Genomic DNA, 18,285 nt, shown 5'->3' with positions numbered 1-18,285 from the left:
ATAACAAGTTCAAACAGGTGCCATTAATACAGGTAATGAGTGGATGACAGAGGAGCCTCTTAAAGAAGAAGATACAGGTCTGTGAGAGCCAGAAATCTTGCTTGTTTGTAGGTGACCAAATACTTATTTTCCACCATAATTTGCAAATAAATTATTTCCAAATCAGACAATGTGATTGTCTGGATTTGTTTCCACATTTTGTCTCTCATAGTTGAGGTATACCTATGATGAAAATTACAGGCCTCTCATCTTCTTAAGTGGGAGAACTTGCACAATTGGTGGCTGACTAAATACTTTTTTGCCCCACTGTATATATATACATGATTTATCATTTTATATTACCATCTCAAAGTGTTAATGTACCTTTATGTATGCGTAACTGTGCATTACATATTTTATTAAGAGTCATATTTATGATATCTGTAGTATTTTATTTTTTTTAATCTCATTAAAAATAGATGCACTGTAAAAAAAGTTTCTCTCCTTTTCATTCCGAAAAACAAATGTTTAAAATTTTGCAAAGCTCTTTAATTTTTTTTCCCCCTGTCATTTAAATCTGAAAGTTCTATGGAATTCAGAACCCTGTTTCTCCTACACACTTTATATCTGGTCAAAATAATTCACCACAAAGGATATAAACTATATTCCAGAGTTATTTCAAGGAGTGTATCCCAGGACTACAAAACAACACACATTTTGCCAACAGGATGCTTTTAAAACATTTGTTTTATACATACAAAAATACCTTTAAAGTTCCTTTCATTTTCATAATAAATGTGCAGTATATGGCTGTATTGCAAAAGATCTGCATACCAAATAAATATCTTAACATTGCTTGCAAAATGTGCATTGTTTTGCAGTGCAGACATATATTGTTTATCATATTTCCATGAAGGGTTTAAACAAATATCTAAAGTCAGCTCTGGACCAGCAAGCTAAACATGGCCTCTGTGCCAATCAGGAGGAGCATATATGTGTGGTCTCCAAATGCCAGCTGTGTTCAGTTTAGGATCAGCAGTATATTGCCAAAGCTGATCTGTCTTTAAAGGGACATTAAACACTAAATAAATGCTAGATAGAATGATGCATTCAAAGATAAGATTTGTCTGAGAATAACATGTAGATGTATTTTTTTAAGTTTCATCAGCTGTTTAAATATTGACAAAATAAGTGTAAAGTTTTAGTGTCTATAAAACAATGGGAGCTGCCTTGTTGTAACTTAGGTTACCTTCTCTGCTTTGGCCAATTAGGGACAATTATAAATAGGTCACTAGAGTGTGCAGCCAATGGCTGTGTGTAATATAACAGTGTTCTGCTCTTCCATTTCTAACAGGAACTGAAATGCTCACAATTTCAGAAAGGAATTACAGGAAAAGGGGACAAAATAAATAATGAAAGTATATTGCAGAGGTTTTCTTATACATACAATTTATCATTTTACATTACTATCTCAAAGTGTTTAATGTCCATTTAACTATGGCTATCACCTAGATTACAAAAGTTGTGTTATTTCACCCTCCATAGTGCTGCCATTACAAGTTTCTGAAAAGCCGCCTTGTGCGTGCGATATGGTGGCGATAAGCTCCATACCCGACAAAATCCAAGGGCTGAGAATACGTGCTAGTGCACGCTTTCCCCATAGACATCAATGGAGAGAGAGTGTTAGAAAAAAAACTAACACCTGAAGCGCGGAATGAAAAGCTCTGTAACGCAACCCCATTGATGTCTATGGGGAAAAAAAAGTTAAGTTTAAACCTAACACCCTGACATAAACCCCAAGCCTTAACACCCCTAATCTGCTGCCCCCGACAAAGTTTTTAACCCCTAATTTGCCACTCCCGAAATGGCTGCCACTAATAAAAGTTATTAACCCCTATTCCGCTGCTCCCCGACATGGCTGACACTAAATACAGTTATTAACCCCTAAACTGCCAGCCCCCCACATCGCAAAAAAATAAAAATGCCACATTCAGCTCTTTTACATTGCCCTAAAAAGGGCATTCAGCTCTTTTACTTAAAGCCCAAACCCTAATCTAAAAAAAAAAAAAAAAAACACCCAAAAAAGTAAAAAAAAAAAAAAACTAACACTAACCCCCGACGATCCATTTACAGTTTCTGAAGTCCGGACATCCAGGTGACGAGAAGTCTTTATCCAGGTGGCAAGGTCTTCATCCGTCCGAGTGGCGTCTTCTATCTTCATTTCGGCAGCGCGGAGCGGGTCCATCCTTGAAGACATCTGGCGTACACTGAATCTTCAATGCAAGGGAGCCTTTTCAAAATGGCGTCCCTTGCATTCCTATTGGCTGATTTGATTTTCGAAATTCAAATCAGCGAATAGGTTGAGAGCTACTGAAATCCTATTGGCTGTTCAAATCAGCCAATAGGATGAGAGCTACTGAAATTATATTGGCTATTCAAATCAGCCAATAGAATTTCAGTAGCTCTCATTCTTTTATTTTAAGATAGGGATATTGTAATTTTAATTAAGTTAGGGGGTTGTTAGGTTTAGGGGTTAATAGTTTAATTTAGTTTTTTGCGATGTGGGGGGCTGGCGGTTTAGGGGTTAATAGGTTTATTTAATGGTGGTGATGTGGGAGGCCAGAGGTTTAGGGGTTAATAGCTTTATTTAGCAGCGGCGATGTTGGGGAGCGGCGGAATAGGGGTTAATAACTTATTAATAGCGGCGATGTCGGGAGCGGCGGAATAGGGGTTAATAGGTTTTAAATAGTGTTTGTGATGCGGGAGGGCGGCGGAATAGGGGTTAATAGGTAGTTTATGGGTTTTAGTGTACTTTATAACATTTTAGTTATGAGTTTTGTGAAACATTTTTGTTTTGCAAAATCCAGAACTACTGGTCTTTGATAGCAGAATGGATCGTGGCGGTATAAGCCATAACGCTAGCGTAATAGCCGGACTACAAAACCTCTAATACGGGTGAGCTGAATATTCCGATACTCAAAAGCCATTTTTTGAGTGCAGAATGGAGAGTTGCGGTAAAGGATAAAACACTAGCGGTATAGCCGTACTACTGCTTTCAGATAGCGGAATGGATCGTGTCGGTATGCAAGCATATTTAGCCTCACCGCACAACTTGTAATACCGGCGCTATGGAAATCCCACACAAAAACATTTTTTTAATTTTTTTTTTATAATTTTTTTTATTTTTTTTTAGTTTAAATATTTTTATTGAGGTAATTAAAACATACAATATAGGTTGAAAATGCAATTTCAAATGTTCTCTAAAGACAAGTTACAGTATGACATGACTGATCAACAACAAAACAATATAACCTTGTGAATTTCACCTCCAGGACATAAATTATTAATTTGATATCTAAATAGAATTATAACAGTGAAACCTAATTTTTTTTATTTTTTTTAGCTGTAATCTCATTTTTGTAAATATAAAACCTCCTCTGAAAAAGATAGGCCACTCTTGGGCCATGAAAAGGAGAGTACTTAATGGAGGTAAGTTTGTTAAGCCTATAGCCGCTTTTGGGCTACCTTTTTAGGATTCCCTCATTGAACTAAAGGCCACTCATGGGCCTATATTAACTCAAATGACATAGAGAGGGAGAACTGATAAATCTCAAAGCCATAATGGTAATGCATCTTACTCAACTTTTGAATAAACTAAATATTAGCAATGGCAATAAGAGTACCATAACTTGCAGAGTTAATAGTATTATAAAATGGTCAGATTGCACACAACACTGCAACAGAACGTGTAAACTCGAGATTACGTTATATTTATACAGATAGGTTCTGTGGGGCACATATAACCCTAGAAAACTAGCTTGCATAACACAACTCAAAGCTAGTCCTTAGCATTTATCTAGGTAAGTCACGTAACATGAATAATGAAGTGCCAAAACTTATAGAATATAGAAAGAGTGTGATATATAAGCGATATGCAAGAGCGCCTGCTCTGCGGTACCCCTTGGCAAAATAGTAACAACCTTGGGCCATTAATAGCCTCGCACATAAACAATATATAGTATAGGAATTAGCTCTTAAACTAGCACATAGAGTATATAGACTACATTATAGAACAGGTGAAAGGTGGGAATGTGATACTGGGTCTCTGACCACTAAATGGTGAGGAGTTCTCATAGTGTAAGGTATGCCCGCATGAACACAATGCCCCATCTAGTCAATGCAAGGTGCTGCTCCGTAGAGTCTAACTGCAGCTGATATAGGTCTGTCACATCCTATGTACCATCATGGGTTAACTTTATTCCTCTGTTTCATTTCCCTCCTATAAAAGGGTTTTACCAATCTCCTATCGTTGCTTGGTATTAGCTGTGATTTCCCAGCATCCTGCTTTTGCTAATCAAGCTTCTCTCTTGTTTCCTGACTGCTGTAGCTTTTACCACTAGCTACTATCTCCTCTTCCGGATCGTCAGAGTTTTCCCTTCAGATCTCATCTTACCTTCAGTTCAGCCTTCTGAGCGTAACAACGGACCGCTCCTCTCTGTAGCAGCTGACAGGCGGGTGAAGTCAACGACAGCCACTCCACAACCACGCTTCTGTGAACAAGCTGACTCCACATCACTGCAGCATATCTTGCACATATCAACTCCGCTCCCATCCTGAGCCAGATACCGCACATATCCTTTACCACGCTTGGTAAGAGAACTTTTGCTTATCTCAAACTGCAACTTAACTTGAATATATAATCGTTAATATTGCATCTTATGTTTGAATATATAACAGACAATAGACAGCTTATCTATCGTTTTACTTCATCTCTCCCCTTACAGAGATTGAAGAAAGTTACTTTGTGAATTACACTATCTCAAAGATAAGATACCACAATCAACTATATTAACTTCCCAGCATAACGGTTATTAGGAAGAGGCTAATTCCTATTAACTAACAACTGGGAAAACACACTTAATATTCTAATGAATCTTTTATTTATTGTAACATTGTGGGTAATATTGGAACATTACAATTTACAGTACAATTGTTATTTGAACTGTTACAGAAATACCAAGCCAATAAAACAACACAAACTACTAAAGGGAGTAATGGATCCTGTGGAACTCTCAAACTATGTGGCATCTTTGGGGCAGAAAGTGGATCAATTAAATCAGGGTCTTAGAGACCTACAGATTGAAAATCAGACCTTAAAGACCATAATAAAAGAAGGGTTTATTCCTCCACAACAACACACAGAATCCTTTACAGAACCCCCAGTTTGTCCACCAGATAAATTTAGTGGAGATAGAAAATATTTCAGACAATTTGTTAATGCTTGCACACTTTTTTTTACTTTAAAACCTAAAACTTTTTCTACTGAAAAAATTAAGGTTCTAACTATGATTTCTTACTTAAGAGGGGAACCTCGTGTGTGGGCAGATTCCCTTTATGAGCAAAACAGTCCAATACTAAATTCTCTAGAAAGTTTCCTTAGTTCACTATCATCTTTATATGAAGACCCACATAAACAAAGCACTGCAGAATATAAACTTAGGAATTTAAAACAAAATAAGAAGGCTGTAGAGGATTATATCTCAGAATTTAAAATTTGGCAATTAGACTCAGGCTGGAACCTAGTAACACTAAAGAGTCAGTTTAGGTTGGGCTTTTCAGATGCCATAAAAGATGAACTCGCCAGACTTGATTTACCTGATGATTTAGAGACTTTAATGCAACTAACCATTAAAATAGATCACAGGATCAGAGAGAGAAAACAGGAAAAAAATTTCCATGACACTAATTTTAGATATCATGATTCGAGAACTCCCGCACAACATACAAAAGGTGTTGAGGAACCCATGGATATTGGGGCTATCAAAGGACCTTTATCTCCTGAAGAGAAAAGCAGACGTAGATTAAACCATCTCTGCCTGTATTGTGTTTCACACGAACATGATGTTACAACCTGTCCTATACTTAAAAGATCCAAAAGGGGTAAGAAATTTAACAAAGAGGTTACTTTAAATTTTACAAATAGTCATGTAACAAATTGTTCCATTCCCATTTCTTTACAGTGGGATCACCATCGCCTCAGATCTGAAGCAGTAATTGATTCAGGGGCTTATTCCTGTTATATTGATTGTGCACTTGTAGAGTTTAATAAAATACCACTTGTCAAAAAGCAAAATCCTGTTTTAGTGCGTCTTATTGACGGAAAGCAACAGGAATCAGGACCTATAACACACCAAACAGTTCCTTTACAAGTAATATCACAAGACAACCATTGCGAATATATAACATTTGATGTGATTACATCACCTATATTCTCAATTGTGTTAGGTTTACAATGGTTAAGGCTTCATCAACCTACAATACTTTGGGTTGAAAACAGAATACAGTTTTCATCATTATACTGTAAATCTACCTGTTTCCCACAAACATCACTACTATCAATCACTGAAACTAAGATACCATCACAGTATTTAGACTTTGCACATGTTTTCTGTAAAAAAGAAGCTGAAACACTACCACCACACCGGACATATGATTGCCCAATAGATTTAATTCCAGGCTCAGATATACCATATGGCCACATTTTTCCGTTCTCTGAAAATGAGTTAGCTCATTTAAAATCTTACATTGAGGAAAATTTACGAAAAGGATTCATTAGACCCTCTACCTCTCCGGCTGGAGCAGGGATCTTTTTCATCAGAAATAAAGACCATACCTTACGTCCAATTGTGGACTATAGGGAGTTGAACAAAAGAACTGTTAAAAATCGTTATCCACTCCCATTAATATCAGAGTTGATAGAAAGGTTAAAGGGGGCAGCAGTTTTTACGAAATTAGATTTGAGGGGAGCATATAATCTCATACGAATAAAACCCGGAGATGAATGGCTCACTGCCTTCAGAACCAGATATGGGTTGTATGAGTATACAGTTATGCCCTTTGGGCTGTGTAATGCCCCGGCCACCTTTCAGCGGTACATAAATGATATATTCAGAGACTTACTTGATACTTCCATGGTCATATATTTAGATGACATTTTGATCTATTCATCTTATATAGAAGAACATATAAAACATGTCAGAGTTGTGCTCTCCAGATTGCAGGCACATCATTTATATGTAAAATTAGAGAAATGTATTTTACCATTCTCAAGACATTACCTTCCTTGGATACCATATAACTCCTCAAGGAATTTCCATGCAAACTGATAAAGTTAAAACAATACTAAATTGGCCAACACCTAAGTCTAAAAATGATGTACAGAAATTTCTTGGATTTTCCAATTTTTATTGAAAATTCATAAAGGATTTTGCTAGAATAACAAAACCTCTTACTGAATTAACAAAGACCAACATACCTTTCATATGGTCACAAGACATTGATAAAGTATTTCAGTACTTAAAGACTCGATTTACTACAGCACCCATACTATCATACCCCAAACCTAATTTACAATACATATTAGAGGTTGACGCATCACACTATGCTATAGGTGCCATTCTATCACAACGCCCGTTGCCTCAAGAACCAATACACCCAGTTGCGTATTACTCTAGAGTTTTATCAGCCTCAGAAATCAATTACCATGTAGGAGAAAAGGAGCTGTTAGCAATGAAATCAGCTCTGGAGCATTGGAGGCATCTTTTGGAGGGTACAGACATACCCATACAAATTTACACTGATCATAGGAACCTCCAATACCTAAAGACTCACAGAACCTTAACTTCCAGGCATGTAAGGTGGAGTTTATTCTTTTCAAGATTTCTATACAACATCACTTACAGACCTGCATCAAAAAACACCAAAGCAGATATACTCTCAAGATTACCTGAAAAACCTAAAGTTAAATCACCCTATGGAACAATAAATCCTGAACATTGTTTGCAAGAAACAATAGGAATTGCGTTCAACTCCGGGTCACATTTACAGGTTGAACAGCAAACAGATATCACCTTGCCAAAAGATGTTCTAACACAAGACTCAGAAGGATTATATTACTATAAGGATAAATTATATGTACCTCCATTACCGAGAATGAACATACTTAAAAGCATGCACGATACTTGTCTAACTGGACACCCAGGAATACAAAGAACTTTAGAACTTACAAAAAGATCATACTGGAGGCCACATATGAACCCTGACGTTATTAAATATATACAATCTTGTGAGATTTGTACAACCTGTAAATATGAAAAGGCTAAACCTGTTGGATATCTACTATCATTACCTATCCCTGAAAAACCATGGACTCATATTGCAGCTGATTTTATAGTCGAACTACCAAAATCTAATAACAATAACACAATCATGGTAGTAGTAGACCTGTTCTCTAAAATGGCACACTTCATTCCTTTCCACAAACTGCCCACATCACTGGAAATTGCAACTCTACTAATCAATAATGTAATAAAATTACATGGTTTGCCACAATCAATAACTACAGATAGAGGAACCCAATTTACTTCCCGTTTGTGGAAAGAACTTTGTTCCTCATTATCAATTGAACAATGATTGAGTACAGCTTATCATCCCCAAACAAATGGGCAAACAGAAAGAACTAACCAATGGTTAGAGGAATACCTCAGGTGCTTTACTACTCAAAACCAGGACAACTGGACGTCGCTGTTGCCGCTAGCAGAATTCGCTCACAATAACGCACATCATTCATCCATTAAAACCACGCCGTTCTTCGCCAATTATGGATTCCACCCAACTTTTCATATCAATCCTCAGCTCTTGCCCGGTAGTTAATGACACCACTAATAACATAGCAGAAACTTTCACAATACTCGCTGATAATATCCAATTAGCTCAGGATAGACATAAGCTATATTACAACCTTAGGAGACGACCAGCCCCAAATTATATGGTTGGGGACCTCGTCTGGTTGTCAACGAAGAATTTACGTCTTAGTACACCCTCTAGGAAATTTAATAGGTTTTTTATTGGACCTTTTCCGATAAAGAAAATTGTCAATGCCAATGCAGTGACGTTAGATCTTCCAGACATTTACAGGATACATCCTACGTTTCATGTTAACTTACTTAGCCATATAAAGATTTAAGATCTGCTCCGCCATCTACCATTAATCAGTTACCCATAGCTCCTGACTGTGAGTTTGAGGTTGAGAAGATATTGGACTCACGGAAAGTTTCCGGTCGATTACAGTATTTGGTTCACTGGAAGGGTTACCCCTCCGAAGATGATTCTTGGGAGCCCTCTGTAAATTTGTCAGCGCCCCGATTGGTGTCTTTATTTCATCGAAGGAATCCAGATCGCCCTCATCCTTGAACCCCGGAGTGGTTCATTTTTGGGGGGGCCTCTGTCACATCCTATGTACCATCATGGGTTAACTTTTCTGCCTCTGTTTCATTTCCCTCCTATAAAAGGGTTTTACCAATCTCCTATCGTTGCTTGGTATTAGCTGTGATTTCCCAGCATCCTGCTTTTGCTAATCAAGCTTGTCTCCTGACTGCTGCTAGCTACTATCTCCTCTTCCGGATCGTCAGAGATTTCCCTTCAGATCTCATCTTACCTTCAGTTCAGCCTTCTGAGCGTAACAACGGACCGCTCCTCTCTGCAGCAGCTGACAGGCGGGTGACGTCACCGACGGCCGCTCCACAAACACTTCCGTGTTCACCACGCTTCTGTGAACAAGCTGACTCCACATCACTGCAGCATATCTTGCACATATCAACTCCGCTCCCATCCTGAGCCAGATACCACACATATCCTTTACCACGCTTGGTAAGAGAACTTTTGCTTATCTCAAACTGCAACTTAACTTGAATATATAATCGTTAATATTGCATCTTATCTTTGAATATATAACAGACAATAGACAGCTTATCTATCGTTTTACTTCATCTCTCCCCTTACAGAGATTGAAGAAAGTTACTTTATGAATTACACTATCTCAAAGATAAGATACCACAATCAACTATATTAACTTCCCAGCATAACGGTTATTAGGAAGAGGCTAATTCCTATTAACTAACAACTGGGAGAACACACTTAATATTCTAATGAATCTTTTATGTATTGTAACATTGTGGGTAATATTGGAACATTACAATTTAAAGTACAATTGTTATTTGAACTGTTACAAGGTCAATTGTTATCTTTCGTCTGGTCTAAGAATATAATTTTATATTAAGAGGTAGTATGCCTGATGGGAACAAAGACTGACCTACTCTATATAGACAGCCATCCATGCATAATACAAAATGGTAGCTGTGGGTATGTAACTCCTAAGGGCCTAATTGGGGCTGGATAGGAGTCTGTCAATTTGATTCATAGCAAAGTTAGGACATATGAAGGGTGTGAGATATAGCTAGTTTCTTGGTCCCAGGGTAATGAAGCAGCTTCCATGGACTAAACAGAAAGCCCTATTAAGTGAGATGGATTTAAATAATGCCAAGGTATACACTTCATGCTATGTCTGTAGTGCTAGACCACTAGCTAATGTAGCATATCCAACCACCAACAAAAAAGAACATATGCAAGTCTACCAACTAAACAGGCATGTAATGGTTCCAGACATATTATATATAAGATATATAAGGGAGAAATAACAACAGTAAAAATAAAAATAATAAGGTGGATAGAATAACATAAAACTACAATATGGTCACGAAGCTTGGGTTTACACCGGGTCAGACTTTTTGCCCTCTCTGTTATACTGTTCAAGGGGCAATGTGTGGCTCATCCATAAGTCTTTCAGCCGATCCCCAGTTTATGACATAAAGTCAGGTTGTTAATAAGGGGTCCATGAAAACTTGTTACCCCCCACTGAGCGGAACCTGTCCGGAGCAGAGCTCTCTCAGGTGATGTTACCGCCAAGCAGCAACCCTCTGGCGGCTCTGAAAGCAGTTCAAGTATGTCCCTATAGTTCTGCCTGTGGGGGATCCCCCCAGGCCCGGGGAGAATGGCAGACAGGGTTACACTCACCGGCCCTGCCGCGATTGGCCGTTTCATGGAGGAGCTCAGTGGCTTCGCTCTCAGTCCCGGTGTCTTGTCAGGGCATATGCTGACGACTGAGGAGATAGTCCCTGGTTTTCTGGCTTGGCGGATCAGCGTTATCTCGGGAGAGGGCTGTATTGGAGGTGAGGGCTCTATGAAATCCGGAGTGTTCACGTGGGTTCCGGTATCTTCCATCACTTCCCCGGGTAGTCCTTTGGGTATATAATGCCGGTGTCCCACCTGCACTGCTAGCGTGTGTAGGCTGTCGAATTCAGTAGACAAAGTCTGCAGCAGTCGTTCATGGTGGTCATCCAGTAATTGGATGACTTCCTTAAGTAGCAAACTAGCATTGAGCTCCATCTGTCCTGTTGCAAGTGTGTGTAGTTGGAGAGTCGATCGATCTTCCCCCTTTTACAATAAGAGTTGTAAAAAGGCTGATTCCTTGTAGCGAGGCCGCCGCCCCAGGTTCCAGCGGTCCAGATCTGGGTCTAGCTTTCATAGAACTCTGCAAATTTGATATTGTTGCAATCCACAGTATGTGGGCTGTTTATATTTACCAATGTTTTTAGTCTACCGACACTACTTGTAATGGCTGCGTTACTGTTTTTACACTGAAATGGCCATTTTTTCAGCGTTAAAACTGTAACGCACAACTTGTAATCTAGCCATATGTAAGTAGTAAGATAACATACATTACCTTAAAAATACCTCAAAGTAAATATTTAATTAAAAATTAATTTCCTGGCAGCCAAGCATATTTTTAGTCTAGCTACTCATATGGGACTACGCTCAAAGAATATGAATGATTCCTGTGTGCATGAACTTGAGATGCTGATGACCTCACACTAAGCTGACGGGCAGCTTTGAGAGAGATACAGACAAAAGCATGCGGCAGAAATGTATGTGCATAAAGGAAAAACAGAAATTAGTATGGGTGACAGAGTGACAGAAAGAGATCTTGAAACTAGGTATAAATAGAGGAACAAAACAGTATGAATGTCAGGACAAATCTTTAAATGATTATTTCAGAAGTGGTACAAAAAACAACAACAACAAAGAAATCAGCAAATGCTATGTAATGATACATAATATGTAAAAAAAAAAAAAAAAAGCCTGGGTGCCTGATTTTGTGGGTCCTGGGAGCTAAGTATGTTTTTTATATTTTTAAATGCCTGGAAAAGAAATAATAAAAAAAAAATAATGTTTTGGGACATGTGAAAATTATATAAAATTCAAATTTCAGTATCTATAAATAACGTTTTATTGGAACAAAGCCACTCTTATTCAAGTGGCTCATGATTTAGAAAAAGCATGCAATTTTAAACAACTTTCAAATGTACTTCTATTATCTAATTTGCTTCATTCTTGTGATATCCTTTGTTGAAAAGCATATATAAATATACTCAGTAGCTGCTGATAGGTGGCTTGTGTTATTGGCTCACCACATGTGCATTGCTATTTCTTCAAGGATACCTAAAGAATTAAAATGTCAGTAAATGTTTTAAGTTCCATTTCTATGCAGACTCTATTGTTGTAAATTATAAGTATTTGTAATAAAATCTTTAAATAAGCATTTAATCAACTTTAATGTTACTGAAAATTAACGTCATCAATGGCTTCACAGTCACTCGCCGCCCATCATGACGCTCCTGTTATTGGAGTAAAATCTCTTGACTAACAGTTTATCCCAAAGGGAAGGGCTAGAAACACGACCCACCATTCCTCCCATTCCTGCTCGTTCACAAGCATTCTACTGTCAAGGTACTTTTGCCGACTACGCAAACTGCGCATGCGCAGAAGGGCCAGCGCGACCAATATAGAGGGGATTGACTACTATTATAATCTTGTCTAAAAAAAAATATATAGTAGTGGTGTTGGGCAGCCAACATATACACCCTTAATGCAAGTCTAACAATCTTTTTTTTATACAGGATTGAACTAGTTTTTAATGAATAGGAGCATCGTGTCTCAAAAAAATAAATAAGCCTGCAACCATAGTAATTATCCATGTGACAAATTTGTTACACATTTCATCAATAAAAAAAAAATAAGGAAATTTTGTTTTCACTCATGTTATAGAATAATATTCTCAATTTTGCCTCTTGGCCTGCAAACTCTAAAATATTTTGTAGCCCTACAGAAAAGGTTTAGTGGCTCCTGGAATAGATAATAAATGAGAAAAATTATATACAACCTCTTTCCCTATATGCAAACGAACATCAACAGCAAAAAAAAAAAAAAAAAAAAAGACTTTACTAACAATATAAATAGACATAAAGCTGCAGTAATAAAATGCTCTAATTCAATAGTTAATTTCCTTATCGTGCTTTTGCTTGGAGTACACTTATCTGTTTAAGCCATGCAAAATACAAATGACCCCTAAACACCTTGAAATTGCAACATGTTTCTACATTCTTCCAATATATACCATATCATCAGAGTCTGAACATAATTAGACCAAACACCTTGTTTGCTGTAATTTTTCCATATATGGAGGAGACAATCCAAAAAGTGTGGAGAAGGCAGGGGAAGCCACTGCCACTGTGTTTGGCTTCAGCATAACATACTAAACTTCAAATTAATGAGACACATGTTGTAAGGTTAGGCTTATGAAGCCTGCCACGTGCCCTTCCAATTTTTTTTAGGAATAGAAAATTCACAATTTTCAGCCTTAAATTATAGGGCAAAAAATGTTTTTATTTATTTACTTTTTGAATACAACACATTTCAATGCAAGACTACTTAAACAATAAAGTTTGACTAACAGTACTATATAAGATTATGTGTCCGTATTTATGATGCACATAGTAAAAATGTTTGGACTACAAATTGCTTTGCGATAGTCGTAAATATAAAGCATTACCACAAAGAATACAATTTGTTTCTAGTTTTCATTATCCAATGATTCTATCTACTGTAGTAACAATTAGTGCACCTTTGTCTTCTTTTCCCCTATGCTAGGATATGTACCCTGCTAAACTCCTAAACTATATTTCACTGTGACAAGAAATCAAGCAAATGTGTTGCCTGTTTCATCAGGAGGCTTATTTGGCTGTGATTTCATATTACAAAGATTTGCAAACTTTTCCAGTTTCCCATTTTTTTTTTATTTGCAGCAAAATTTAAAACATGTGCCCAGAATAAATGAATAATCCAAAAGACAATACCTAAGTGTCTCTGATAAACTGCAGTTAGGGTACAAAGGGTTGTCAAGCCATTTTTATGACTAATTTCTTAAAAATAAGTGTCAGGTATATATATTTATTAAAGGGACCGTCAAGTCCAAAAAAAAACCTCTCATGTTTCAAATAGGGCATGTAATTTTAAACAACTTTCCAATTTACTTTTATCACCAATGTTGCTTTGTTCTCTTGGTATTCTTAGTTGAAAGCTAAACCTAGGTGGTTCATATGCCAATTTCTTAGACCTTGAAGGCCGCCTCTAATCTAAATGCATTTTGATAGTTTTTCACCACTAGAGGGCATTAGTTCAAGTGTTTCATATAGATAACATTGAGCTCATGCATGTGAATTTATCATGGAGACAGCTCTGATTGGCAAAAATGCAAGTCTGTCAAAAGAACTGAAATAAGGGGGCAGTCTGCTGAGGCTTAGATACAAGGTAATTACAGAGGTAAAACGTGTATAATTATAACTGTGTTGGTTATGCAAAACTGGGGAATTGGTAATTAAGGGATTATCTAACTTTTAAAACAACAAATATTCTGGTGTTGACTGTTCCTTTAAGTCTAAGGGCCCGATGACCTAAAGATCTTTACTCTGGTGAGATAATTTAAGAGGCCTAGTCAGTACTGTGAGGTACCTCAAACAATTTTATGATTAAATCTTTTTTTTATTGGTTTTCAAAAAAGCAATACATATTCCAGTCAAAACAATACATTAGTAAGTACAGTGTTTGGCCTTATTGTATCAGGAGGGAGAGTCCAACCATTCCCAAGGTTTATTCAAAAGTCTAAGCGGCCTCCGTGTTGTGAGGCTGTTGATATTTATCGTCCTGGTCCCTGAGACTCCCCCAGACAGTAGATACTCTCTGTAGAGTTCCCGGGGTTGTGACCATTACCTCAGCATATGTGTAAAAGCTAGTGCCCACCCGGGGTTTCACAAAGGGAACACCCAGTCTTCCAGACCATTGACTGGTTGTATGAATAAAATCAGATTCACATATCTTAAGTCTATCTTATAAAACTAATAGAACTGTAAACAAGAACACACACAAAATAAGGGTTGGCATAATAATAGCAGAAAAACTTATCACTTCATCACATTTCCTCACCGCTAAATACATTCCATTTTTACTGTTGCACACAGGCTATATGAAGCTACAATGTAGTTATGGTCTCATACTAATAGACTGCCCATATTGTGGCTCTCCCGTCACGTCCCCCCTCCTCTGCCCCAGATCCCCCATCTCCAACTACCGTGCTTTCCCCCTCCCTTCCCAACATCCAATAGTACCAAATCTTCTGACATGTGTCAGAGGTGCCCTGTATGTGCGCAGCCGATTCATACATAGAGTAAGTATGTTTATATTTGGCCGTAATTTCCGTCCACCCCGGCACCCCTGTCTTCCAGTATTTAGCAATACTGACCCTGGTAACAGTGCATAATATACTGATGAAGGCATTAATATATTTATTGAGATTGGGAAAGTTTTCGTGTAGGAGTGCATGTGTTATGTGGAGATGAATGTTTTCATCTAAAAGATCACTCAGCAGTTTAGAAAGATTCTCCCATATGGATTTCACCTTGGGACAGTCCCACCACATGTGTAGGTAAGTTCCCACCTCCCTACACCCTCTATAGCAGAATCTAGATCCCCCTCTAATCATATGTGCCGTCCGGATAGGTGTTAAGTACCATCTGAAGGAGGTCTTAATGATATTTTCTCTAAGGTCTGCACTTAGTAAGGATCTGCATGAGTCGTAGAACAACTCCTCCCAATCTTCCCTTTCCTTCTCCACCCCCAAATCTGTCTCCCATTTTAGTATTAAAGGGGTTTTGGATATAATTCTAGTCGCCTGTAAGTCAAGATAAATTAGTGAGATTGCATGCTTAGGTCTGCTGGAGGAAGTACACAATCTCTCCAAGTTTGTGGTGCTCTTGGAAGCATATTTGGGGATATATGTGCGTATTGCTGAAGCTATTTGTAAGTATAAAAACCATTGAAGTGGTATCGGTGAAATTTTTTGGCTCAGTTGGGAATAAGATATGGGTGCCCCATTGTTCACCAGGTCTGCCACTCTATATAGTCCCTTATTCTCCCATTTATCTACCAATGGCCTATAGTCAGGGATTAATAGGTATTTGAGAGGTATTTTCAGGGAATGTGTCGGAAAGATGTTGTTAGGCCCTGTAGCTAAATTCCACTCCTGTCTAGATATTCTGGTGATAAGAGAAAGTTGTGACCTCCCCTCCTTCCCCATTCCCATGCCCCATATAATATCTTCTGGTGAATTGAGATTCCCCAACTCCGCCTCAAGGATCTGCCATAGAATGCTGTTATCTTTCCTACCACACAGGGAAATCTGTGCAAGTCTGGCTGCCGTGTAATAGTCCTGCAGATTAGGTAGTCCGACCCCACCCAACTGTCTATGTCTGGTAAGTAATTGAGATGGTACCCGGGCCTGTTTCTTATCCCTCAAAAAGATGTGAAGGGCCTTTTGGATAGAGTCAAGGTCAGTTTTATTAACTTTTATTGGCAGGACCCTAAACGGGTACAAAATCCTTGGGAGGATATTCATTTTAATAGACGTCAGTCTCCCATACCATGAAAACTTGAATGTTTGCCATCTGTTAAGGTCTGACCGAATTTTCTTAAACATTGGGAGATAGTTTTGTTTATGAAGGTTAGAGGAATGTGGTGTAAGATTTATTCCCAGATATTTAATACTATGTTCAGACCATCTGAGTTTGAAATTAGTTTCAATATTTTTCATTGTATGTCTAGTGAGATTAATGGGAAGGGCCTCGCACTTGTCCAGATTAATTTTATATCCCGAAATAGAGGAAAATTCATGAATTGTTTTATATAAGTTGGGTAGTGACAGGAGCGGTTTTGTGATTGTCAGCAAAATGTCATCCGCGAACAGAGTAATCTTATGGGTGGACCTCCCAATCTGTAAACCCGCTACTTCCGAATTGTTCCTGATTGAAGCGGCAAGGGGTTCTATACATAACGCGAATAATAGTGGCGAGAGAGGACAGCCATGCCTGGTACCATTTTGGATTTGAATATCTGTGGATTGGTGTCCGATTGCCCTAACTCACGCCGATGGATGAGAATAAACATTGCGGATTGCTGTTAGGAATGATCCATGTATTCCTCTTTTTTCTAAAACTGACCACATGTAATGCCAGTCCACTCTGTCAAATGCCTTCTCTGCATCCAGAGATAGGAGCAGAGAAGGTACTTTGTTGTCAGTCAGGTAGTCTGTCACCACCGTCATTCGTCGAACATTATCTGGCGCCTCCCTCCCCACCACGAATCCCACTTGGTCTGGGTGCACTAACTTCGGGATTATTTGTTTAAGTCTATTGGCCAACACCTTTGTGACAATTTTAATGTCTTGATTTATTAACGAAATTGGTCTATAGTTATTACAAAATTTTAAGTTTTTCCCTGGCTTTGGCAAAACAACAATCTTAGCTTGAAGCATCTCTACTGGTAGTTCGTGGCCTTCCATGACATAGTTAGCAAATTTAATAATATGTGGGATTAGCACTGCTTTAAACATTTTATAGTACTCACCCGAGAACCCATCTGGTCCCGGTGCTTTCGTTAAGGACCGTCAATATTTCTCCCTGCGTGACTTTGGCATTGAGTAACTCGCGGTCCTCCTCAGAGATAACCTCCAGGTTTACCGAATCTAAGAATTTTTGTTGTGTTTGGTGGATATTACTATTATAGATTACTTTTTTCCCGTCATAAAGATCTCTGTAATAGTTTGCGAATGTCTCTAGAATTTCCCGTGGGTGTGATGTTAAGTGGCCCGATGCGGTTTGTAAGATTGGGATTGAGGATGCCTGGTGAGTGTCCCTAATCTTTTTGGCTAAATATTTGTCCGGCTTATTTGCATAAAGAAAGTAGGCTGACTTCAGCCTATGAGCCGCTTTAATGGAGTGCTCATTTAAGTATTTAGCTAGGGATTGTCTTTTAAGCTGTAGTGAATGGAAAGTAGTAGCCGAACAGGTCCTTTTATGGGATTTTTCTAGTTCCTCTATCTCGAAATACAATTGTGAAACATGAGAATTTATTTTTTTCCTTAATATGGCTTTTTCTTTAATAAGTAATCCCCGGATCACCGACTTATGTGCTGCTCAAACAGTAATGGGGTTAGCAGTCGAATCTGTGTTGATATTCCAG

The sequence above is a fragment of the Bombina bombina genome, chromosome 1 (assembly GCF_027579735.1).
Source record: "Bombina bombina isolate aBomBom1 chromosome 1, aBomBom1.pri, whole genome shotgun sequence".
In the NCBI taxonomy this organism is placed as follows: domain Eukaryota; kingdom Metazoa; phylum Chordata; class Amphibia; order Anura; family Bombinatoridae; genus Bombina; species Bombina bombina.
Note: the sequence above shows the minus strand (reverse complement) of the source record.